Source organism: Plectropomus leopardus, chromosome 15 (assembly GCF_026936395.1).
Source record: "Plectropomus leopardus strain MGB_pleo_1.0 chromosome 15, ASM2693639v1, whole genome shotgun sequence".
Classification (NCBI taxonomy): Eukaryota; Metazoa; Chordata; class Actinopteri; order Perciformes; family Serranidae; genus Plectropomus; species Plectropomus leopardus.
The window spans coordinates 12,513,898-12,538,757 of NC_142190.1; the positions used below are offsets into that span (position 1 = coordinate 12,513,898).

Genomic DNA, 24,860 nt, shown 5'->3' on the forward strand with positions numbered 1-24,860 from the left:
AATCTGCATATATGCTTTAACAGCACTGTAAGAAGCTTTATATGCAGGTGACAGATAACACAGGATGTATTTTTATCTAATCCTGCACTCACATTTTGACAATTGTCTATTGCACTTTATGAACAGGAAAACCACATATAATCTTTTTTGGGGGGTCCAGTCTAAGCTTAAATACTCTTGTTCACACAGAGCACTGATGGAATATACTGACTGAAAGCAGCTCAAAGTGGCTAACACAGTGTAGTGTCACCCACGTCATAATCTCTCTCTCTCTTCAACAGCACTGCATTTAAATAAAATCCTACACGGATATGTTGGTCAGAAAAAAAACATCAAATGGAGAGCCTTAAGCATGAAGATATCATTATATAACCATTTAATGTGGCGTGATGCATGATTCATAACCTTTTCCCACGGTTGAATTTGCTTGCTTGCACGATAATCCGCGTACCTACTGGTAGCATGGAAATATACAGTGAGAATAAAATAAATCATCAAACAGCTACAAAAGCAAATGCACTGCCAGTGCATGCAGGTGTACTTTTATCGGCAATGTGCACGGAAGCTCAAGTCAGCTATAACTAGAAATTAGCACTTTAGTGCAATGTATTTGTTCCTAATGTATTTGAATGCACACTTGAGAAAAATAGTACTTATTATGTTTTAACAAAATAAAATATATGCTTTTTTTACTCAGTGTGACTGTAATATTGCCCTATTTATGTTCTCTTTATTGCTCTAATGCTTTTTTTATGTTGGCCTCTTAGCCTGAACCCTAATAAAAAGAGATTTTACTCACAGTGAGACTTTTACCTTGTTTAATGAAGTTAAAATATAAATATTTATATATAATAAATATAAAACAGCAGCAGTACAGTGCAAACTGACAACACTATAAAAACATTTGCCGATACAAATCAGCTGTTTGGGTCACTTTCCAGACTCATAAAGAGAATTGTGATTTGCAGTATTGATTTGGAAAATACAAGTGTTTGCTGGCACATCATATTCGTGTATGTATTCAGATGTAGACAAGCAAAAAGGCATTAACCTTAGATATCATCAACAGCATGCTGATTTTGACTAGAATGTCACAGACCTGAATCATAGTTTTGCTGAGGTGGTTTGTTAAAACGTAATGCCAACATGTATTTGTTCGTTTGTTTGATTACTTTTCAATTATTTTTCACTTTAAGGTCCAGTGTGTAGTATTTAGGTGGATATATTGATAGAAATGGAATATAATATTCATGTCATGTTTTTATTAGTGTAGAATCACCCAAAACTAGGAATTATTGTGTTTTTGTCACCTTAGATTAATCCATTTATATCTATACATGGAGCAGGTCCTCTTCCACTGACTCCACCAGCAGCTGAGAAAAGGCAAACCAAACGGTGCCTCCATTCGCATTTTCGCTCCATGCTCTCCATGCTACAACTTTCAGTTGGTTGCAATCTGCAACCTCACCACTAGATACCACTTAACCTTGCACACTTGACCTTCAGACCCCAGAATTAGTTTTGTAGCAAAACAAAATGCCACACCAGAGTTTATAAAATAAAAGTAAAGAAACCAAAATCAGTTAACTTAATTTCAGTTTCAGATAATTTAAGTTATCACTTCATTAATCAGTTGATTTGCTCACAGGGATGAAATAAATCCGCATAGAGCTATGGCATAGTTTTCAGCTATGGGGAGCTTATAAGTATTTGTGCCTTGAACCAAATTATGCAAAATATCTTAACTGTGCTGACCTCTGAGGAAATGGAGAACAAAAACTGTAATTATTTAGTATGCTGTTAGCTGGAGAATGAAAGTAGTAGTAGTAGTTTTATTCAGTAGCCATTTTTTGGACCACATTATGTTTGAAGGTTAGCTTACAGATTACAAATTGTTCTTTTGTTAACAGCAAAAAACAAACAAACAACCATGAGTATATTACTTATTAAGTGGACTGGAGCTACACAACCAAACATCTGCTATCAGAATCAGAAGTTGCAGAACCATTAAATTTTTTAATGTTAAAAATAACAGATACTTCATGTATATTGCAAATGGACAGTGTGTGAGCCAGGTCTGACAGCAAACTAGACAACACACATGCACAGCAGTATTCCAAATGCATTATTAGACCATTAGATCTTGTATTGTGGCCGACAGTCCTGGCTCATACTTGTATGTTACTTAATTTGAGGCAATCAATCTGACATGCCCGGGGCATCATTTACTGCATGCATTGTCTTCCAGATGGGGGATGTGGTGGGTGATGGCGGTGGATTACCTTATGCCATGCTTGTTAAAAGCTTTTATTCTCTATAATCATCTCTCCCTGGGACGCACAGAACTCTCTTAATTAGAATCCAAGACTTTATTTCCCTCCCTTAGTCTTTTAATTCCACATCGTAAAATTCAAAGCAAGAGCCTCGAGTCAAAATTAGCTCCTTTTTTTTTTGGCAAGGGAGTACGACCAGAGCACCTGCGCAGGTCAAAAGAGGCAGCTTACAGGCGCTGGTGTTATGGCCGCAGGCGAGAGGCCATGAGAGGAGGAAATGAGTGCTGGAGTGTTTTAATAAGGGCTCTTTTTGGAGCACTTCTGCTTTATTCAGTTCCCTGTAGTGGAGAGGTGGGATGGATCAGCCCATCTGGAGAAGCATCTGCCCTCTGAAGAAGGTGAGATGAGGCTCGCTGAGGATCCTTGTAAATTGTGACACTTTCAACAATTATTTGTAATGTTCAGGGCATTTAAAAAGACAATGAGTAAGGTGGCTGTACATATTGCTCTAAAATTACTGCTGCAATTTTGCTCTTAAATCTGTGCTTTCATTCTTTGCCTACTTTTTATGCAGTACTATCTGGTTAAAAGCACAGAGTAGTTGGTAATAGTTGGTTTTCTATCTTTATATTATCTATTTTTTTAATCTCACAGATGTAACGCTGTTCCATGTCACTGGAAGAATCACTCAGATGTTATTTTAGCCAGAAATCATATATGAACATACACCCACACATACTAGAAGAACGTTTTGCCTGTTGAAACACCACCAGTAGCTACAGAGAAATAACGACTTGGCTAACTTTGTTCTAATGTGTGACATTTAAGGGTAAATTGCCTGTAGTATGTGATAAATGCATAAAGAGGGTTTTTCAAAAGCTTGACTGTCAAAGAACACAGACAAATTGGAACTCATTTTGACAAGACATGACTTTTAGTCCTCCTCCTCTTCCCTTTAGCTGAGAGCAAAAGCAGCTCTCCAACCAACAGACTGGTACTGTTTGAGAAAAAAAATGGAGGATTGTGGGCAATCTTCTGCTGCAGCACTGAAAGGCTCGCTGATTCACAGGGATGGAGAAACCCTGCTTGTTTCAGTGTTAGGACAAAGTGGATGTTCATCCCAAAGTGTCTGATGGCATGTGACAGGAAGCTGCCACACTACTGCAAATACAGCGCAGTTCATTGGACAAGTGCCTGACATAATGTATCACAACTAACTGGGACTTCTGTGCAGTTTCAGTGGCTGGAACAGCTTCCTCACCATAGGATTAGCTTTTTTCTGGGGAGGTGTGGAAGTAACTGCTTCTGCATCCCTGCACTCATTCTCTGCATTTACCTACTCATATTTAGGATAAAAAATAATGATAAAGAGTCTGATATTTCAGGGTCTTCTAGCTCTGAGGTGCTAAGCAGATGTTTTTGGGGTCTGCAACGAAAACAGTACTGATCTTCTTGCCTTCTCACTCACCTTCTGTTTCTAGCCAAACCAATTTATACATACAAGTACAGATAAAAATGCAAATGCTGTGTGACTGCAGTTTATGTCTCCTTTCCTAAAAAGATGTTCCACTGACTTGCATACAAAAGTAGGAGTTGCCACCACAAAAACAAATATATATACACATACTGTATATTTGCTTTTATGGTTCACATTTTGAATCTATTTAAACAGGATCATGGAAAACAATAATCTCCTTTTGTTGTCCACAGGATGTCAATTTTTAAAGGGTTAAATACATTACCAATATGGATCAAATAGGCAGTGTGAGGCCTATTTTGAATTGTTGGCAGAAAGAAATTTACATTTTTACTGGACCCTGTGTTGTGTGCTCCAGGCAGTCTTCCTTATCCTGTTATGTGTGAATTTATTTTGTGGCACTGGTGTGACTGTCACGTTTGTAAATATGATTTCTGCACCAAATGTCACATCAGTTGTGCTGCATGAGAGGTAGAATGGAGATGGTTGGTTACACAAAGCCCTCCTGTGGTGTTGGCATAGATTATGTTGGAATATACGAAACTATTCAGGGTGTTTGATAACATACAAGCACCTTCCTTGTTTATATAGCTTCAAGGTAATAGAAAACAGTGGGAAAGAATACTAAAATGAGTAGTATTGTGGCACAATATGTGACAAAATCCCAGATGTGTGCATGTGCTGCACAGCAGGGAGTAAACACATAAAAAACCTCACTATTTTCTACACCACCTATTTTGGCAGGAAATACAAAATATCACACAAAAAGGTGTCTGTTTTACACTTTAGCATTTGTCACACCTTGGGGGCATCCTTTTTAAATCAGCAGTATTTTAGGTAAATACTAATTTTTTCAAATTAAACCACTCTTATCCTTAAGGTAACGGAGGAAGTGACTAACAATCACTACTTTAGCCAACTCCAGATGTCATGAGTCATCAAAATGTTGGCAGGTGACCTCAGTGTTTGATACATACAGAAAGAATAGACTGACAGAAAAGAAAAACAAAAAAGCAAAGATAAAGAAAAACACAGTAGAGACGGAGAGAATGAGGTGAAAAGAATGTTTTAGGAAACAAATCAGAGAAGTCCTGGATGAGAGAGACTCATTACCCAGGACCAGCTGTGGCCAGACGACTGCTGACACCAGGGGAGAGGCCTGCTTCACTCACGTCATGTCTGACTCTGAAAATGAAAAGTGAAACTGAAAATCTCCCAGGATGTCAAGAAAGATGACAAACACTACGGAGAAGCCGGTTAATGACACTTATGATCAAAAATCACAGCACCTGTACTTTAAAAAAGGCCGCCTCCAATGGACTTTATGTGTGATTTATTTTAAAACAATAAAAAATATTTAATATTTAGGGATTTGAGTAAAGCCAGGTTCAAGCAGGAGTTTTAAAATCATAACAGATTTTGAGATCAGGTTGCATCATGCCAATTAGAGAAACTTCTCAGATTTTCGTCTCGCTGATCTCAAACACAGATTTGAAAATAATTGCGCATCGCAAACTGCGGGATCTTATTAAGATTATTGTGCCAGAGGGAGCCTGAATGCAAAATAATAAATACGGGATAAATCATTCCAAAACTCCTATAGTTTCAGCTCGATTTAAGAGCTGTAGCAGACAATCTTATACTACTTCTGTTATGACACCAATACTTTGTCTGAAAAGACTGCAACTGGTATTAGTATTGATATTCTGTTGGAGCTAACTCTGCTTAATTAAATTTTAGTGAGATCTGATGGAAGCAAGATAAGAATTGTCACTGTTCATGTTTGGCAGATACTTTAGACACTTTAAAACGTGGTCAGTGCATTATATTACTGCTTACACATAACAGCCATGAACATGCATCCAGTAACTGATGGTGGCCATAGAGCACAAAACTGTGGAAGAATGCAGAGTGAAACAGGCTCATTCATGCAAAACAGAAACTCTATTGTTTTGCTCAGAGGAAAAGACATGACTAGACAGAAATATCTTCCAACATCTTAAAGTGAGGTTAAACTCAGGGCAGAAGGCTAAAGGTTTAGTATTACTTTTTGGCACAAGATTTCTTGATTCTATTCTGTAATGACTGCTTGAGTATAGTCAACAAATAAGCCACTAGCAAGTCTGTTATTAACTTTAAATTAAGCTAGGTTACATTGCGGTGGGTAACAATAGTCACCTAAAATATAAATCAAATGATTTTGGACATTATTGTGAGATTGATTCAGTTGAAATTTATCATTTAGTTCAGGATTCTGGGAAATTGTGCTGTAAATATCATTGTCATTATGGCACACAGCAGTACAGCTTATTTGCTCTCTTGGGTAGTTTCCCAAGTGTCTGTGGTGCTAAAATGGGACATTAACAAAAACATTAACTCTGAACATGATATAGTAGCTCCTGAGCTCAATCTTTTTCTATTACACAGAGTTTCTAAGCCTTGATCCAATCCTGTGTCACAGCGAAGTCACACTCACTTTTCACAATTTTTCCCATCAGACTGTTGGTGTTAAATTAATTGGATCTTTTCTCATGCAGCATCTGTCTGCTGACAAACCAGCACCCGTCTTACTCTCTTGATTCCATTTTTTATTTTGTTTTTTTGCAGTTAAGGAAACTCGATCTGGCAGTAGAAAAGAAAATATTCTTGACTTTGCTCAGGACCAACAAAACAGACGACTTCAAATGTACTTTGAAATGGCATTCAAGCGACACCTCATTCATTTGTACTGTCTGGGAAACAAACAGTGCTGCGGGAGTGAGAAACGACTGAGCGGAAGCTGAAGAGATTGGTAAAGTGAAACGGGGCGGGGCATGGGGAGTGAGAGGGGGATTGTTACTTTTACTATATTCTCAAAGAAACACAACTATCTGATATGACAAACACTCCCTGTACGCACACTTGAAATATGCCTTCTGAGGATTTGTGGATGTTTTCAATAATTACCCATTTTTCATTTCTGTTCACCTCCTCCTCCTCCCTCCACCACTGTATCTTTTAATTTACGCCAACCATCCTTGCAAAAATCGGGACTTAAGAAAATGAAAAATCAGGCAGTCATTAGTCAAAGCAGTCATCCATTCAACAGGTAAATATGACCATCACTCATACAGTCAATATCAGCTCATTTACTGCTGGCCTCAGCATATTTAAGCTCTAGATTCCAGTGGCTAACTCTGCTCTCTGGTAAACAATAAACCACGCACAGACATGCAGGAGCAAACTGTGCAAATAAACATACAGCCTTGATACAGAAACATTACCACAAAGCAATTGCAAAAGCTCATTCAAACTCCACAAATGTCCCAGTGAGAACGGTTTATTATGTGGCTGTAATGCTTATTAGAAAAATAAACAACAGTTTCCATTCTGACTGACATTATACTCCGCTTCTGACCGAAGCTGAAAACGGGTGTCTGCCGGGAACATCTGCATTAAAATGATATGCCTGCGTTATTGTGCTCTTATTGCCACACACCAGGGGCACTTGTGCTGAGCCGGTTATAGTGTGGGATTCAGTGGCCGGTGTCAAGAGATGGAAATCAAATAATGAATAAATTTTACATTCTGACTCATTTAATTTTCTCTGCGGCTCAGGGAGAAGTGGTCTTGTCCGGAAGCCGGCAGTGATTTCCTGTTTCATGTAAATGCCACCAAACATGAAAGTGCTAGAGCGCAAAACGCGCAATCGCTAATGCACATTCATATTCACACACAAATAATGGTCTGTGAGATAGCATATCTGCTCACATTGGGATCATGGAGAGAGCAATCACATAAACATACATACAAGTGCTCATAGAAACTGCATAGATATTTTCACACAACATGAAATTTAATCATGTACCACAAAGATGTAGTTCCAAACAAAAAAAATGAGTCTGGAAGTACCTGATAGCATTCTTATTTTTAAAGCATGTGTCCTTTGGATTATACAAACTAAGATCAAGTACAAGCAGTTTGTTTCTATATTTCATAATAATTTAAAGCAAACATAAGCTACACTGTGAAACAATACGTCCACCTTTCCACTACACAAAACAGAAAGCCAGACACTTCCAGTAGCAGCAACAGTAGTTTGTTTGGGATTTTAAAAAAAAAGCTTAAAGTGGTAGCATTAAGCAAAAAAATAATAAGGCATCTATAGAAACGCAAGCCAGATCAAAAGAATCTGACAGCAATTGAAAATGCATTGCATAGAATGTTGGGTTTTTTGGAGGGGTTTTTTTTGCATTTTTATCAGTTAGTGAGTAGTTTTTGCCAGCCTGATGAAAGCAGAGCGATTACAGCAAATGAGGGAAGAGAGAGACTTGGAATAATATGCAAAAAAAAAAAAAAACTGTCTAGTCATACACAATCCAGGGATGATGTTTTCAATGGCTGGCGCCTTATTCTGCCAGCCCATGCAGGTGCCAATGAGGCAACAAAAAGGAAATGCTCCAATTGGACAGAGTTTGTTTTGCAGGTTGCAAAACACAATGCAACACAATTGTTGAAACCTGCTACGATCAGACAGAATGCTTTTGGCAGTTATGCAGCTTTTGCTGCTTCTTTTTTAACTGTTGCAAGGCAGCCACTGGAGTACCTGTCCTTGGCTTAACCACTATTTAGCTGTAAAGTTATAATGTTCAGTTTAAGGCTAATTTAAGGATAGGACTGTGGCAATCTGACAATTGAATCATCAGGCCTCAATGTGGTTGGTAAAATGTTAGAAACTAGTTGAGGCATCCATTTGTTCAGACATGTTTCAGCTTGCCGGCCAGCTCAGGGTGAAAGTAAGCTAACATTAGCTTCACATAAACCATGAATGCTAATAATTGTTGTCATTGCCACTTCAGAAAGCTTTCAAAGCATCTCATGGAAAACAAGAAAAAAAAAGGCAATGACGTTGGGCACTTTTTCAGCTCTGACTTGCAGTTTTTTTCTACTCAAGGCATTTCAGAGAAAATGTAGGGCTGCCCCTTGAAAGTCTGAGATTCAAATGATAAATTGGAGACCCTCAGCCTGCTGTGCAGTGATTCTGTGAACATTTTGGTCCCCAGATTTTGCTGCAGAGAGAATTCTCCTGAGTTTTTCCCGCCACTCTTAGGAGCGCTCGACATGCAGGCAGAAGCACAGAGGAGGAAATAACTTCTGCTTAAAAGTGGTAAATTTGCAGCTGACAGCAACTTAATACAATACATTCTAGCTTTTGTTTGATATCTAGTGATGGCAAAAAATGTTGTTGAACATTTACAAACCGTCGTCAGTGCAGTTAGCTCATTTACTATCTGAAGTGAATGCCGTTGTCACAGTCAATGTCCCACAGAGCCAGTTAAACTTTAAAAACTATGTAAGGAAAACAAACTGAACTGTCTAAAATTCATATTGAGTAACCAAATCCAATTTGACAGTTACATTGTAAGGTACAGCCCCAAAAAATTTAAGGCACATAAAGCGGAAAAACACAAGGCACTCTGCAACACAAAAGCAGCAAGCAAAATGCTTCACTCTCATTTAAAACTATTACAAAAAGCCACCCGGGGCTGTTAAAATGCTCTCTGTCTGATCAAGCGTTAGTATACAAAACAAATAATAGATTAAAGAGGATGTGTTTTCTTGGCAGAAACAAAATTGAATCTAATAGAAGCCTCAACTCAGGAGAGTGAGGGGAGAGGAGATCTCAAGCTGACTGACTGCTTACCCTGTACTCATGCACATTAGGACACCTGGCCCAGGAATGTCTCATACAGCGGACGATGCTGCGACTGGGAATGAGCAGAAGCAGCAGGCATAACAAGCAGGGCAGAGAAGCTATTGCTTGACTGACAGGTGATCTCCAAGAGATGTTACTTTAGATCTTGTCTTGCATTACACATGTACAGGGTTCCTATACATTTTATAGACAAAATTTCAAAACTTTTCCATGACTTTTTAAGGTTCCATAATAAAATTTCCATTTTGAAAAAGCATGTGCACCACTGTATCTGCTGCACTTGCAGCAGATAAATTGTTTGCATTAATCTGCCTTGACATGCAACATCTTTAGATGCAATTATTGCGCATCACAATGTAGATGCTGAAACGACATGTCGTCCAGCCCCAAGTCGATGCATATTAAGTTACTTACTAACTTAAAGAAAATATATTCACAATTATGTTACATTACGTCAAAGGTTATTCCTGAAAGATTACTGTAAGAATTAATTTCATTACACACACACAATTCCATGACTTTTCCAAAACTTTCAATGATTTACACCACTTTCATGACTTTTCCAAGCCTGTAAAATGAGAATGTTGAATTCTATGAATTTCCCAGGTTTTTCATGACCGTGGGAACCCTGCATTTAGAAACTCGGTCCTCATCACTAAGGTATTGACTTATGAAATACAAATAACAAGACCTTATTTCCCCCCAAATTACCTGTTTAAATGTGACAAACTGACTGAGAAAATCTTTTGAGAGGAGCTGAAAGTGCAGATGGGGTAAGTCTGGGTTTTGTCCCACCGAAGCTGCATGACCGACACATTTGATGAGACTACTGCACTTTTTGAAGCCGAATATAATTGGATTCTCCTTCTTTCTCTTCACTTTCGCCATCAGTCTCATTTATTATCTGTCTTTCATTCTCTTGCTTTGTCCATTTCACTCTGACTCTGTCATCCTCTGTAATCTTCTCGGTTTTCTTTCATTTTCGGCAGTTTTGTCTTGTCCTCTCCTTTGTTTTCTCCCTTCCTTTATATCTCCGATGCTGTATTTCATTGTCGCTTTCAAGTTTCTGTCTCTTTTATTTTCTGCCTTTTGAACTCCTCTTTCACTCTCTGCTCTTGTTCTCTCCCCTTCGTTCACTCTGTCTCTATCTGAAACAATAACCATCCTTCACGAGCCGCTGGCGTTCACTCAGTCGGCTACTCATGGTATGCTGATTACGCAATACTCTCTCCCCTATCTGAAAACATGGCTCACTTCGCTGTCGCGCTGTAAAGCCGTCAGTGCAGAATGTCAGTGTGTGAAAACCTTTTGGGACAATGAAAAATAACAAACTTTCGAGCCCTTTTGTTAGTGTTCAGCAATTGTGTTCCCCGTGAGCTTGTCAATAAAATCCCTCAGTGAATGATGAGTTTTAAAAGCCAGTCAGCAAAGTGGTCATTTTTCAATGCCTTGTTTCAAGCTTCAATAATCATATATACATCATACAATCTATCAGCAGGGGCCCCGCTGCCCTTAACCAAGGTGACTTATGTCTTGATTTACAACAATCAATACCTCATCAGAATTATTCACCCCCTTTGACAAACAAATCAATGCATGTTCTTTAGTCCTACACAAACATCTGAGCCATATGAGCTTGCTGTAATTCAATGCCAAAAGGGGTCCATGTTACAACGGACAGCTAACCACTCACATACAGTTCACCATTTCACATGACAGAGATGCCAACAGGCGTAACAGTGCTGTAACAGTTTGTGTAATGCAGTATCAGACTGAGGCTCTGCATTTGGTTACATAAATTCACAAAAATCCTTGTGAACAATATTGCCTTGTTTGTCATCCTATTTTTTGGGTTGTGATCTTTTGAATTTTTTTTAATTTTCTCTTAAATGTGCTGCTATTTTCTCCAGTAATATCAAAAACATGCCTTAATATGTACTGACAATCCCAGTAAAGGTAAATTGAAACTGGAAAAAACACAATCCTCTTTTTGCTCTTATTATTACTCTCCAGTATATTTAAATTAAAGGCCCACTGTGCAAGATTTAGGGGGATTTAGAGCCATCTAGTGGTAGGTGTTACAGATTGCAACTAGCTGAAACTTCTGGTTAGAAATTCTTGATTCATTGTTCAGGTGTTTTTACCGGGAGCTGAATTATCCACAGAGGTCTCTTCCTACAAAACACACGGACCTTGTAATTTAAACTGGTAAAAACACGAACTAAAGCAGTTTTGCATTATAAAATCTGTGTTTTTGAAAGAACCATGTGTCATGGAGGGGCTGCTAAGTACGGTGGCCAACACAAAAACCACATGGCCCTCTCTAGAGCCAGTGTTGGTTTGTCTGTTCTGGGCTAATGTAGAAACATGCCGATCTCTGTGGACGAGTGCCCGCTCCCTACATAGATAAAAACAGTTTATTCTGAGGCAACAAAAACAAAGCAATACTCACATTCAGGTGATTATACACTACATAATATTCAATATTAATAATTATATTATATGAAATATCTGTCAATGTATCACCCTACATCCTACACACTGGACCTTAAATTTCCTCAAAAAGTAAACCCTTCAGGTTTAAAGCATCAGTTGATCACCCAAAATGTTGCTGTAAACTCCATCAAAAACTTATTTTTTCAACAATTCCACACCACTGTTACAGTGAGTCCCAGACGTTTTTTGTTTGTTTGTTTTTTGTATGTAAATGACATCATACACCATTAAACTGAAAACAAAGAAACACATTTTCATGCTGGTAGCATGTTAAAATGTTGATGAAGCTGACTTTACCTCAGGAAAGCAACATCAGCAGCTGCTGAATGTCTCGGCAGAGTTTGGTTTATAAATTATCAATACAGGTGCAGGTGTGTAGATGCAAAGCATCATCAAAAGACACAAATACAGATGGCTCTACTCACAAAAAATGCAGAGCCATATTTTCTCCATTAGCATGTATTATATAATTATGTTTAATATTAACCTAGGCTATGTAAAGGTTGACTTCTGCACATGCATGTTTCCCATCATCCCACCTACACACGACTCACTGCACTCACCACTGCGTCTACACAGCTGAGAACAAGACCTCTTATCGTAATTCTTACGTGGGAGGATGAAAGATGGTCATTGTCTTGTCTTGGTGAAGTTAATTAAAAGGCTGATCTACTATTAGAGACAGTCAGGTGTTGAAGATTCACACACTTCCTGCTAGGTAAAATTGCATTTTGTGACGTTACATCTCACCAACAGGCAGAATTTTCAGAATAACAGTGTTTTCTTGTCATCTGGACTACTCAAAGCTCTTTCACACTATGAGTCACATTCACTCATTCAGACATTCACATATTCATACTCTGGAAGCCAAAACTACTGTACAAGGTTCCAAACATTCATACACAATCACACACTGATGTAACCACCATCCGCAGCATTTTTGGGTTCAGTATCTTGCCCAAGGCTACTTTGACATGTAGACTGGAGGAGCTGGGGATCATACTGCCAACCTCCCATTTAGTGGACATCCCACTCTGTCTCCTGCGCCGCAGTCGCCCCTATTAAACTCTTGCCTCTTGAGACAGCCACAGTCAACTTCAGAGGTGTTTTTACTTTTAGGTATCTGAGTCTTTTTAGTAATATTTATTTACTGAATTAAAAGTCAAAAGTCATATAGCTGGTTTTAAATTTTTTGTCGGGTTTTTTTTTTCTTTTTTCTTGAGAATAGGTTTCACATAACCAATTCAACAAAATTTCAATGACTATTTTTTTTTTAAATTTGAAGCAGATCCTAATTATATCTCTGAAAGCAGTCATTAGAATTCTGTTGAAACAATAATGATATGTAACATAGATGTTTAGAAGGTTTCACTTTCAGCTATAATTCACAGTTTCTTCCTCGATGTCTAAATGCGTTTTGACCAGCAAATCACCAAATCAACACATACTCAGATACAGTTGTCAGCTGTTGCCAGAACCAGTGACAATTATTAAAAAGCAGGAAGTCTCCCTTCATAGGATATCAAATCACGTGTTAACCGGGTGGACCCTGAGGAATCTATGTCAAGTGAACAGGCATTTCAGATTCCCCTTGGCCCCCACCTCTCATTATTGAATCTATTTGCTCTACTTATGTGATCAAAAGCCCATCAGCTCCCTTGAGCACATGCCCGTTTGTCTCTCTGCACGGCTCTCTGTCCATCTGTCCCCTCACGCCTCCTCCACGCTGAGTTTTCTAACCTTCAGATGGACCTTTGTGTTGGCTTTTGTTCTTCCTTACAAGACAAATCAATTTAAAGGACTCAAACTCCTAAGTGAAATCAGTTCCAGGTTGCTAATGCAGGCTGTCAGCATCACTCAGTGGCAGGGGGAGATAAAGCTATTTATGGAGAAGACAAGAGATGGGAGACTCGGTTTTCTTTCTCCGCCTGTCCCTCTCTGAGATCCTCAGACCGCCATTTTATTAAGAAACAGATTTGAGGTCATGTACACATAAAAGCCTCAAGGTAGATACAATCAGGCCCCACCTGTCAGCAGCCAACAGAAAATCAGTCGCATTTTACTTGCCATCCATATGTTTATTTTTTCCCCACTAAAAATAAATGTCAAAACTGGATTTCACTGTTTGCTTTTCAATGTTTAGCTTCAAGCATTCAATTTCTAATGCTGCTGCAGACCACATAAAAGTCTCGTTTCCTACAAACAGGGATGTACCAGGACTGAAAATCAGCCCAGGACCTTGAGATGGAGAGAGTCCCACAGGGGGCATGCCGAGAAAAAACTTGGGCAGTAATTTTTGGTGTTGCACTACATCCACCTGGATCGATAGGCAATATAAATTCAGTTAGTAATGATCCAATATCATTGATGCAATGCGAAAACATCAATATGTATCATTTCCATGGAATGTCTGTGTCACCATTTCTGTCCAAAAACACCTCCTCCTTTCCCCACTTCCTCTTTTCCAGGCAAACAATGGCAAAAACCGAGAAAAAGACAATGAGCATATTTACTGATATCATCCAATATCAATCACAGGCCCCTGAATTCAAACAAATCAAACTTGCAAGTGGCAGACCTAATAATAATAACAAATACTGCGTCGTCCAAAAACTCAATTTAGTACTGTTCGCGATTAAACTTGTGATTTACACCTCTATAACTTGAACACTAATACATTTTTTTTGGTATAAACAGAAACTAATGACGCTGATGACTTCACTTTGACACTTTGGGATGTTTTGCTGGTATCTGTCTCCTCAGTTTGTATAACATATCAGTGATATCACCATTGCACTAAATCAAAACAAGACCAGGCCAGCCTAGATGAGCTGGGACACCAAGTCACACTACAACTTTTGTACCACAACAATACAGGCAGTCAATAAAATGAGTTACAGATGCACACACAAGACACTGAGACACTGAGACAGTCAATGCTTTTCAATATATAGGCTAATCAGAAACCACAATGCAGTCCCATAAAATAAAAGGTGTGCGTGTGTGTGAGAGAAAGAGAGAAGAGATACAAACAAGCTGCTTGTCATTAACAGCAAATATTTGGAGACAGACAAAATACAGGCCTATACATTCTCAAAATCCCAGAACTAATAGAGACTGGCCTACCTGATATCAGCGGAGAGCCGTGAAGAAGTCCGCCAGTTTTTAGGGTCCTGATTAAGTCTCCACAGCAACATTGACTTTCCACCAACCGTCGCTTTAGCGCATTTAGCTGCATGTTGCACCAACATTTTGCACTTTTTATAGCTCGTAATTATTCTGCAACACCGAGTTCTTTGTCTTCTTCAGTCTTCTTTCTTTTTCGCAAATTACGTCCTCCACATAAACTCCACAAAGATGAAAACTCCTCACGAAAATAACGACTCAGCCGATCGAATCCCCCCTCAATATTAAGAGTATTAGATCAGCCCAGCATGACAGGTGATTTTCCGCTCTCGGCGGTCTGTGGCTGCCTCACGGATGTATAATAAGGAAGTCAGGCAGGGCTGAGACTTCCTTATAATACATCCATGCTATAGCCCTACACACTGCCGGACCTATCACATGTGGTACCCTATGCAAGCTTCCGCCATCAAAAAATAAAACAAATAAAATAAAATAAATAAATAACATATTGTTACCGTAATCTGTATAAAATAATAATGAAATAAACATCATCTCCTTTTTTCAATTTTCGTGCTGAGCCCCAGGAGGCTTTTTACTTTTTACTCTAGTGCTCTGCACATACACTTCTCTCAACTATTTCCCATCAGAAACAAGAACAAAAATAAAAACCATGCATTGCAATCTGCGTTTAGTCTGTAAATTGTAAATAGCAGCAGCCACCATTGAAGCCCGTCTATTTATCCTGCTTCCATTGCCACTGCAAAGGTTTTATTCTTGGTAATAATGCATTAGGCCTAGATAATAATTTTTGCTGTGTGTAGAGGTAAATTTGTTCCCCCGAGTTCACTGAAAGCTATTTTACCCTCATGTTTGTGTTGCTGATAATTGATCTGGAAATGAAAAGATATGCTATTATCATCGTTTGTTGCACTTAAAGTGCCACTGCTGTAAGTCGGATCTACTTGCAGTTTATATATGTATATACATATATATATACACATATATATATATATTTTTATTCATTTATTTATTTATTTTTAAATACACCCAAGCTGTGATTTTTGTGAACAGTAGGTTACTTTTGTGTGCTGAATTGTATTGTCATTTCTGTCTCTTCTGCTGACTGACTAGTTGGAGCTGCAACGCAATCAATATGTATCTGCATACTGGAACTTTATACTGTTGTTATACTATACAAGTTTAAATGACTTTGTCAGTATGGCCATGATGATAAAATTTCTTGTCTCTTATAATGATAAGTTGTTATAATAATGATCAAATGTTCATAAATTACCAGACACAATACAATATAGTTATATCAGATCAATTCTATTCAATTCAAAATGTTACTAAGGACTCAGCTCATAGAGAGGTCCATAAACAATAAAACAAGATAATATCGACAAAATGAAACAAAGAAGGGACATTGAAAAATAAAATTACATATATACATATATATATTTAACATTCCACAGTGAATCAGGCATTTACATTACATACATGAATGCCAGTGGCTCCAAATTTCAGACTTAAACCTCACTGAACTCAATTGTATCGTTGTGTGTCTCCTACAGACACTGACCAGTGACCTAGCCTGCATATTCTGATACCCTGTGAGACCAGGCTGCAGTATTGGTTGCAGGACCATTGCATTGGATTGCATTAAACTATGCAAGTGTTCACATTGTTATGTTCATTCTTTACATTATAGGTGCCATCTTGAAATGAATACTTCAGGGGGCCATGGACAACAGTCGTCTCACTTTTCATTTCAATGCAACAGTATTTTTATTCAGCATCAGTGTCAACACATTGAACACAGTACATTTTATGTTGATGTTTAATGCAATGCAGAACATGAGTGCCTCCTCCCTTCTAACAAACACACAGATCCTCTCAGGAGATGGATACACATTCAGCAGCAGTTATTCTGCAGGTTACGGGTTGAACACGACTTCAAAGCAGATCCAATGACCTGCTTTGTTCTGCCCTTTCCTCCCTCTCGCCATTTCCGTGCTTCGTTTACATGGCTTCATGCTGCTGGATATTTAAAGACATCAAATGCATGCGAGGCCCTGACAATTAGTGGGGACTGTTGCTGGGTAATTAGTGGAAAGAAAGTAAGCCTCCAATTTTCCCTGCCCCCCAGAGAGAATCCCGCCTCACAAACATTCATACAAACTCACATGCATGCACACACGTACACAGTCCCACTTGCAGTAAAAACACACACATACAGATACACAGATTTACTGAGCAGTACGCTGCTGACAAAGAATGAGAAGAAATATTCACAGTGAATTCAGAGAAGCTGTTATTGTCTTTGTACTGTTGTTTTTGAGGAGATGCAATGTTCTGTGTGTGACTAATTGGACAGGAAAGTGGACACGGAGACAAGACACAATCAGGCAGATAAACATACATACATACATATGAAATACCCAGGCACTGTGAAGGAAGCAAATGGATGAAGGATAGGCAGAGGGAAATAAATAAAAGCAACATGACAGATGTAAAGAAGAAAAGGCAGGGAGACAGGGAAGAAGAACTGAAGAACTATGGAAAAAAAACAGAATGACAGTGGGAGGGAAGAAAATACAGAAATTAATAAGGCAAGAAAGGAAAGAATGCCACAAGCAAAGTAAGACAAAGAAAGTTGGAATGAAGGAAAACAATAAGTAGGACAGGAAGGAGGTAAGATGTAAGAAAGAAAAGAATGGAAGTTAGATGGCAGGAAAGAAATGAAGCAACAAGAATGGAAAGTAACTCGAGGACAAGAGTTGTTTTTATTCAACTTGGAGAGAGAAGAAGTAAGAAAAAACAAAACAGACTCTTGTCATGGCAGATACTTGACATAAGTGGAACATGTGTAACTGATAACATTAAATGAATATTTTACCCTCAATCACTTAGTCATGCTGCATTACCTTGAGTTTGTGAAAAAAAAAACTCTTTTCCTTGCATGCTTCCACAAAAAACAGTGAACATCTTGATTGACTGAGTGATAGAGAACCCCAGTAATGAGTCCTGAAACCCCAAAATCCATGGGCATTTTAGCACCTCCAGCTCCCTTTTTTTCAAAGTCAAATGGGTTTTTGGTTAGAAGCCTTAAATAAGCTCTTTGGTTAACACTAGCTTAAGAGACTTTCATGTTTTGTTCTCTCACATAAAATATGCCAGTAATTACCCCACTCATGCAATTTGAAGCTTTAATATGAATTTAAAAAGACAGTTGCAAACAAATGGCTACATTAGGCTACAGAACGTCACTATGCCAAACCGGGCCAAACACGGCTTACAGCCTTGTAGTGGTGGCAACACGGCTATAGTGTAGTTTGTTATAGCCTAGCAATAGATTTTTACTTCTCACAATTGCGTTTTAGCAAAATCATAACAGTGGTGTTCATATGTGGCGATTAATAATAATAATAATAATAATAACCTTTATTTAGCCAGGTATGTCCCATTAAGATCAATGATCTCTTTTGCAAGAGAGAGCGATTATCCTGCTGAACAAAATGTGTAAGCATCATAAACATATGTTTACCACAGACCCTTTTTCTGCCATAATCTAAAATCAAATGGCAAAATCCCATTGGCTTTTTGATGAATAACCCGGGGCAAGGTTAACTTCTGGGTTGACCTACAAAAGAATGTCATCCCTGGAGCGCTCTACTGGGACCACATTTAATAACAGCAAAACTATATTAAAACAGTTTTAACAACTCTTAGTCATTTACAGTGCCATTTATCCTATTGAATGCCATGCACTTCAGAAACACAAGCAATTTTGCTAAAACCTACTTTTTAACTCACTGAAACTTGTCTGTGCTCTCAAAAGAACTAAAGTTGCCAGCTGTCGCAAGATAAACCACATGAACCAAAGGAATTCAAAGTTCCAGGATACACAGGTTGACTCTTAACTGATTGACATCTTACTATATTAAAAAAACAAAAATAAGTGAACTCTGCGTTTTGCGTGTTAATTTAACAAGGTCAATTTGTTATCTATGCTCTCTTCAAAGTCAGAATCCAGTGCTAAGGTCATTTAGAGAAAATGTCTTTGTGTGAGAGTTTGCAAACAGTTTTTTTTAGATATAGTTTGTTTTGTTGTTAAATGTGGTCTGTAATCAATACGTTCACTGTTTTCAGTGGCGGTATGCATGGAAAAGAAAGGGTTTTTCAGGTATTCAAGGTGAAACAGCACAACTCCAGATTGTTTAGAAGTGATGTCGAAATGTCAGCGGTGACAACAGTTCTAGAAAAAAGTAACTATAGTGGCCGTTTAAACATATCAAAGTTCCTAGGCCACTTAGTCTGCAATTTGTCTCAGTTTTGACTCATGTTCCGGTTGCTTTTTGTGAAATTGAAGTACTCACATGAGGCAGGAAAAAATGAACAAGATTTGTTTTAAAATACAAAGCAATACAGCAGAGAAAGTCCTTCCAAAATAACTTCTTTTCTGGTTCTCCCTCGACTTGATGTCCTATTCCTAATCTCACATATCACCCATTATCACACAGGATAAATAGTTCAGTAAGATATCAGTGACGCAAAATGTATTTTGCTACCCTCTTCTTTTCTGCTTTAAGACAGTTTAATGTTGTTTTTTTTGTTTGCTTTTTTAAGTACTTATTTTTAGATCCAAACATGTTTCAAAGGATACCTGCTTTACACAAACACATACTTACGACAAAAAAAAAATCTATGTTACGCATAAACATGTGCACATATTAAAGTGTGTATCCCAACACGAAGCAAGGACAGTGAAGGCCATCATCAGACACTAAAATGCATTGATTTGTTTAAGGTGCTGACATGCTGAAGGACACAGCAACTCGTCCTCTGGCTCCAAATCAACTTTCCTGACTTTTAGGTGACGCCCTCTGCGATCTAATGTAGTTAGGCATTGTGTGTGTGTGTGTGTGTATAATTGAAGTGTGTATGGGCTAGTTTTTAGCCTAAGTAATTCATGAGTGCTTGCTGAAGTAGAGCGAGAGTCATGGAGAGAAACACCTTGGAGCTTCTTCTGCTCCCTGCTGCAGTATTCATCACAGCACCTTTACTAAAAATTCATTACTCTTTTTCTTCATCGGCTGTCTTGTCCAAGTGTCCATCATTATGGCGATGGTTTCTGACGGGGACTTTGTTCTCAGCAATACTCGATCAACACCTACAGTCTCCCACTGTTCTCATCTCTGCCACCCGTCATCCTCCCTTGTTCTTTCTTTTCCTGCCTCGTCATCTCTCATCTTCCTGTCCTCCTCTTTATTTCTGCTTATACTTCTGTCTTACTATAACTCCCATATGTGTTTTGCCACTTGCTCTTTCTTTCTCGCTCCTCACAGAAGATACAAAACAGTTCCACCACCCAAACTCATTTTGTTACATACAGGACAGCTTCAAGCTCAAACTGGGTTTCAGTATGGTTATTTCTTTCAGTGTGATTGTATCAATCATCTAAGTCCATGCATATCATAATTCGAAAGTTGAAAGTGCCATGACCTAGTACATACAGAACTTTTGACATCCTCAATAGATTCATTTCTATTCTGCATGCTAACATGCCAAGCCAAGGCAGCCACCCTGATAACATCAGCATGTTGATATTTTCCTTCCAAGTGTGCTAGCACACTGATGTTAACATTTAGTTTAAACAAATGCTACACAAAGTACAGCCTCACAGAACTCTTAGCATTGCCACTGACTCTTAGTTTTGTTGCTTGACGAGTTACTAAAAGATAGTTTGATAATCAGAATTGTCAATTATTTTTGGAAAATTTTGTTTTGCAAACATGCATGAGAAACATTTATTTATTCATCCATGTATTAATTTAACAATAATGATAATGCAACTATAGTCCTCCATGTTGTTAGATACATTGTGCATTTATTTATTCTTCAATATTCTGAAGAGTAAAAGTAATTTAAAAGCTTTTGAAATGTGTCTGAATGCACCACAAGAGAAGTGATCCAGGTTTCAAAGGGTTAATGGATACAAGACTTTCAATGACATTGAAGGCTGGATATACTGCAAGTGGGAGGGGAAAACTTGCTGTAATTGATTCGATGATTTTCACACTTGAAAGCACAGAATTGTCAGAGTGAAAAAAGAAGAGCATAAACACCTCATGGTGAATGTCTTACAAGTATTTTAATTAATCACATTCACAATAGCTTCAAGGGAGAAGATTGTAGCATCTGCCAAGAATTCAACACAAAACAACCTCAAGCTAACCAACAAATTTTACAATTACAGTATAAATAAGGTTGATGTAAAAAGCTATCTGGGATGGATCTAATACGGATCACCTTAGTGGCAGCATTTGCTCTGGACATATTGTATGTACCTTAAGATTCATTTGGTGTCTTGCATCTCTAAATGCCCTTCAGGATTGAGGCTCTATTCGTTTTCTTTTGCATTACTTACATAAACTGCCCATCACTTTGTAGTATCCTTCTTTACAGCTGCATTCTGGTGCAATAGAAAGTTAAGTGTTTTTACACAGTTTTCACAAGTTCTTTTGCATTGATTCTCCAAGTTTCTAAAACGGTACCAAAGGAACGAACACTATTCTTTTGAAAAACATTCCCTTATTTGGTGTTTTGATATTGGTGGCAGAGGGCATTTATGTTTCTCCACTCACTTATTCAAGTTTTTCCTTCAATCCATCTTCTGTCAACAAACAGAGAAGCTCCATATTGCTGCCTATGCATCTTTAGAAACACTGTACCTCCACCCTAAAAAAAAAAAGTGATTGGATTTTGAAGCTTTTCTTCTCTTGTCATATGTATTGAGAAGCAAGGATGACCCTTGCACTATAAATAATCAGCCGAGGCAATTAAGTGTCAAATGCCCTAATTTGTTTTTTAATGTGCAATGTTTACTATACACTATTTTCAAGAAACTGCTGACTGTAGTTTAAGGAGCATGAGTCGATTTTTATCAAGTTTCCTTGACAGACACAACAAGTACACTGCAAAAAATTCTCATGAGTCAGTCTGTTGATACTATAGCAGTGATCTGCTTTACTCTGCATCGCTTCAAGCTACAGACGCTCCCAAAATGCTGAGAAACAACAAACTGCTTTGGCAGCAAGTGAAATTATATCATCTCAGTCTCAAAATGTCCTTAGTGTATTAATGATATTATATACAACTACTTAATTTTAATGCTTTTTACAGTGTAGATCTTAACTTTGATCAGTAATATAATCCCATTATTCCTCACAGACATATGCATTTACACCACAATATATCATGAGTTTTTTTGAATATGTTATTGATATAGATCTTCCCAACAGTCCTGTGGCTCTATGTGCTCAATATGCCCATTCTCTGCGGTACTAAAGCTGAATAAAAAGACTATAAATGCAACCGTGAATAATTTTAGAGCAGTTGCTCAAAGCAGACGTCTTTCTATTTTTTTTTAATCAAAAATTACTCCATCTAACCTCCACATCCACTGACTTTCATGTAACTAATTTATTCAACAAATACTGAAGAGTGGCAATCCAGAAACTGCAGTAGACCTTGAAATGCAATCATCCTTAAGTTTGAATTTCCATTCACAGACATGATCCAGTAACACCATCTGTGGGTGAACATCTTGGTGACAAATATTAGTTCAGACACAGGATGTGATATCCTTTCACAGTCATTTGTACTGCTTGATTCAGAGGACGTCGCACTTTGGCACAGACCCCGACACTGAATACAATTACCCCACATCTGGATCTCCATGAAAAGACACCATGCTTATAGGGAATAACCCACGGATGATGTACGATATAGCAGACTAACTTAATCCATTGCACAAACTCCACATGCAGGAGGCTGGTCCAGATACAATGCCATTTTTTCAATAATTATTCTTTTTGTCATGACTTTTTATCAGTTAATGCAACAAATAACAGAATAAATCTTTCTGATATCTGGCATGAGAAAATGAAACCTTCAGGCTTATACAGAATGAGAAAAACATGAATCATAAACTGAAGATAATGAGCCCTCCTCTCAAAAGATGGATATAATGAACTTAAAATAGCTGCAGTTCATCTCTGAGAGCAGATTCCTGTGCAACTATGCCAACAGACTGATCACGATGAACTCAGTGAAAACAGATGCTGGATGCTCCGTGGTTCTAGCAATCCACTTAACACTAAACACCTCTGGCTTCTCAGCTGCAGTGCCATTCATTTCTAACCGGCTGCTGAGCAGAGAGACACAGTGAGGGACATTGCTACAGACACTGGCTGATGCATAGTAAACAGGACAGAGCAGTGCAAGTCATGACTAATCAGACAAAGCTCAGGGATGCGGTAGCAGCTCACTAGTGGACACAGTTTCTTTAAAATGAGCTTCCAGCAGACCAAGAGAGTAATCCAGCAAAGCAAAATCTGCCACATCACTGAGACGGAGCCGTTCCTCTCCAAAGTACAGAATCGATGTGTGGCTCGGGGAGAGCAGAGCAGAGTGAAAATGCCACAAAGAAGCAACACAGCAAAGTCAAAGTGAAAGCAGCCTTACCTCTCAGTCAGATGCCAAAATCGCAGCCTTGGACAAGTCAGAAAACCATAGAGCTGGTTAAGCAGCTGGTGCTCCTCGATATACAGTGATACAAGAATCTTTGGCTCGTCAGAAAGGAACTCTCAGGATCCCCAGTTTCTTCAGAGCCTGATTTACGGATAATCTCAAGTCTGGTTTAGAGGCTTGAGTCCAGCAGAACCAGCAGCAGACGGCTCATTTCCATGTGCAACACGGGTGCCTCTGACATGCTTCTTCCCTTTAGGGGACCGGGGCACCTCAGACTGCAATCTGGCTGGGGCAGAGAAGTGAATAGCAGCAGTGAGAGTATTGGTAGTTGCAGTAGTAATATTCCTGATTGGGGGAAGAACTGAGCATCCTTTAGTGGAGAGATAAAGAGAAGAAGAAGAAGATCCAGCGCACCAGAACCGCAGAGCGCACAGCCGGCGCAGCACACTCTCTGTTGTTTAAATTCCCCCAAAATGGGCTGATTCCAGGCAGGAGGCAGGCAGATCAACACAGCGGAGAGGGAAGAGGTGCTGTTGCATCAACATTGTTCTGAGTCTTAGTTTTTTTTTTGTTTGTTTTTAAAGAGGAAAAAGAAAAATCACTACTAAAGCTCCAACAGAATCACCACCAGCAGCATCTCCTATCTGGGGCTCCTCAAGTCTGCACAGGACCAAGTGTGACTGAGAGAGAGAGGGGAGACAATGAGAGAAGGGAGAGTGTACGCATGCATGCATGTGTGTGCATGTATGTGTAAATGTGTGTGTGTGCAATAGAGGATAGATAGGCGGAGAGAGGAGAGCAGTGTACGGGCAGGATGCTGCGAGTGCAAGTGGAGCCGGAGAGCGATGTGAGAGGAGGATGCTCAAAGAGGAGGAGGAAGGTTGGGGAGAGATGCCCAGGAGAGCGAGTGAGAGACACAGAAAAAAGGAGAAAGAGAGATAGATAGAGAGAGAGAGCGAGAGCGAGAGAGAGAGAGAGAGAGGGAGAGAGAGAGAGAGAGAGCAGCTCACACTGTCAGTGACTACATTAACAGCACTGAGTAGGTGGAGTTTTCCTTGCAGCAGCGGAGGGGGGATCATGATTTGAAACCCAAAAGAGAGAGAGAGAGAGAGAGAGAGAGAGAGAGAGAGAGAGAGAGAGAGAGAGAGAGAAAGAGAGAGGGAGAGAGAGGGAGAGAGAGAGAGAGACTGAGAGACACCTATGAGAAAAAGAGAGAGCGAGAGAGACAGAAGGGGATAGGGAGACAAAGAAAGGGATG

The 24,860-nt window shown here is 38.8% G+C and overlaps 1 protein-coding gene across 2 annotated transcripts in view; it reads right to left on the bottom strand.

Annotated features, from left to right (window-relative positions):
• The window catches only part of sgcd (sarcoglycan, delta (dystrophin-associated glycoprotein)), a 323,685-nt gene extending 299,240 nt beyond the window's left edge, over positions 1-24,445 (bottom strand). The window contains exon 1 of one of the 2 annotated variants that reach the window (XM_088089010.1): positions 23,597-24,445. The gene's annotated coding sequence lies outside the window, so the exon portion shown is untranslated. Of the gene's footprint in view, positions 1-15,067; positions 15,441-23,596 lie in introns of those variants that run through there. The other variant, XM_042498784.2, reaches the window with a different exon arrangement.
• Between the last annotated feature and the right edge of the window lie 415 nt (positions 24,446-24,860).